The following is a 2,084-nucleotide window of genomic DNA, read 5'->3' on the forward strand; positions in this document are numbered from 1 at the left end:
AAATATAAATCAATTATCAGAAAAGAAGGAGAAATATTTAAATCAAGAAGTATTTTTAGTGGATGTGCCAGAAAATTATCAAAAGATCAACTATTACGTAGGTACCTATGTAAAGGAAATTTTACTCGTTTATTTTTGGGCCCCACTGAACCTCAAAGGGGTGCTATTATAGGGGTCCCTTTTTGTATGAGTTCTACAGTATATGCTAGTTTACCTGTTGAAGAAAATGTCGGCTAGATTTTCTTTCTTTTTTTGGAGGGATTTGACAGAGAGAATTCCCAAAAGATCAACTATTACGTTTCTCGAAACTATTACGTTTTACTCGTTTATTTTTGGGCCCCACTGAACCTCAAAGGGGTGCTATTATAGGGGTCCCTTTTTGTATGCGTTCTACAGTATATGCTAGTTTACCTGTTGAAGAAAATGTCGGCTAGATTTTCTTTCTTTTTTTGGAGGGATTTGACAGAGAGAATTCGAACGGCTAAGGTCTTATCGTCCCGAAATCGAAAGGAGAAGGAAGAAAGGATAGGAAAAAGCCAGCCGTTCCGAGAACGAACATTATCCGTTCAGGATAAAATCCGCCCTGGGCGGGAATCGAACCCGCAGCCTACAAGACAGACGCGCTACCAACCAAGCTAACTAGTCTGGCCTGGCTAGATTCTGGTCCACCCTGTAACTAAGTGAAGAACAATGGTCCGCCCTGGGCGGGAATCGAACCCGCGGCCTACAAGACAGACGCGCTACCAACCAAGCTAACTAGTCTGGCCTGGCTAGATTCTGGTCCACCCTGTAACTAAGTGAAGAACAATGAGAACAATACTTACTAAGAGATGAATCTTTCCTACTGAACAATACTTACTAAGAGATGAATCTTTCCTACAGAACAACACTTACTAAGAAGCGATGGAGAAAGGCAGAAGGAGGGCTGCCCCCAGCGAGACCGATAGAGAGACGGAACAGAGGCATACACTGTGGGGGAGAAGAGAGAATAAATAGAATCAGTCATGGGTACAAGAAGCGATCCATTTGCATTACGCATCAACTGTATTTGTATAAAATACTCCAACCACCAATCTCGAAACCAAGTTCCACGAATATAACTGTATAGAGATGTTGTTGGTGTTGATGGTGTTGTTGGTGGTGGTGTTGTTGTTGTTTTTGTTGTTGTTGGGATCTTTTTTCCGATTCAGTAAGCTTGGAAGGTAGCGCGGGTTGGATTCCCGCCCGGGGCGGATTTTATGCTAAACAGATAAAGGTCGTTCTCGGAACGGCTAGTTTTCTCTTATCCTATTTTTCTTCCTTGCTTTTGGGGCGATCTTAGCCGTTACAGTTTTCTCTTTCAAACCTACTGAAAAAAAAAGTTCGTTTCCTCATCTATTGTGCTATCTGAATGTTTGGCTGAAAGACGTTAAACAGGGAGTATACCTTGCTAAAGAAATAGCAAAGGTTGAGTGCGAAGGGCATCCCACTCGTAAAATTTGTAGCCAAAACCAAATGTCAGCCCAAAGCAATCGCCCTATTTACGGCTGATTGAGCATCTGACGAAAAACACCGACCCCGTCTGTACACGGGAAAAGGCGAAGAAGTAGAAGTAACTCGAGTTACTAATCACTAATTAGTATATTTTCAGTAGTTTCGTGTGTAGATGGGCTGTTTTGCTTTGTTTCATTGGTTTCCTCATTTCATTGGTCCTATCATTACCTGACCGTGTAGACAGTGGCTTCATCTTCATCTGTGGACAGATAATCCTCGAGATCCTTTCTCTTGAATTTCTCAATGAACGGGCCTTAGGTTGACCAAAGCCATCACAGCACTCTGGACAAAACAAACAACATCGAGGGAAATTCTCCAAACTTCAACCATTTCAATAGATCTGTCGCGGTATACTTTGACGTCCTGCATCTCCAAAGGAGAAAAGGAAGCCAACAGTCTTTCTTTCAACTTTATACTCTTTAGAATAAGATACACATTAATGTCAAAAAATCAAAAAGTCGATCGGCAAAAGATCTCTCGAAAGAATTTAACATTTGTTTGTGCATCAATAGTGTCTTGTTAGAGCCTGTCACAGCGGGATAGATGTATCT

General features: G+C 41.7%; 1 long non-coding RNA gene across 1 annotated transcript; it reads right to left on the reverse strand.

The window, feature by feature from the left end:
* Positions 1-897: 897 nt before the first annotated feature.
* Positions 898-1,780, reverse strand: LOC113472879. The gene is made up of 2 exons (XR_003395021.1): positions 1,702-1,780; positions 898-969 (listed from the first exon to the last, which is right to left on the reverse strand). It is a non-coding gene; the product is annotated as an uncharacterized LOC113472879 (long non-coding RNA).
* Positions 1,781-2,084: the final 304 nt, after the last annotated feature.

Source organism: Diaphorina citri, unplaced genomic scaffold (assembly GCF_000475195.1).
Source record: "Diaphorina citri unplaced genomic scaffold, Diaci psyllid genome assembly version 1.1 scaffold9664, whole genome shotgun sequence".
NCBI lineage: Eukaryota > Metazoa > Arthropoda > Insecta > Hemiptera > Psyllidae > Diaphorina > Diaphorina citri.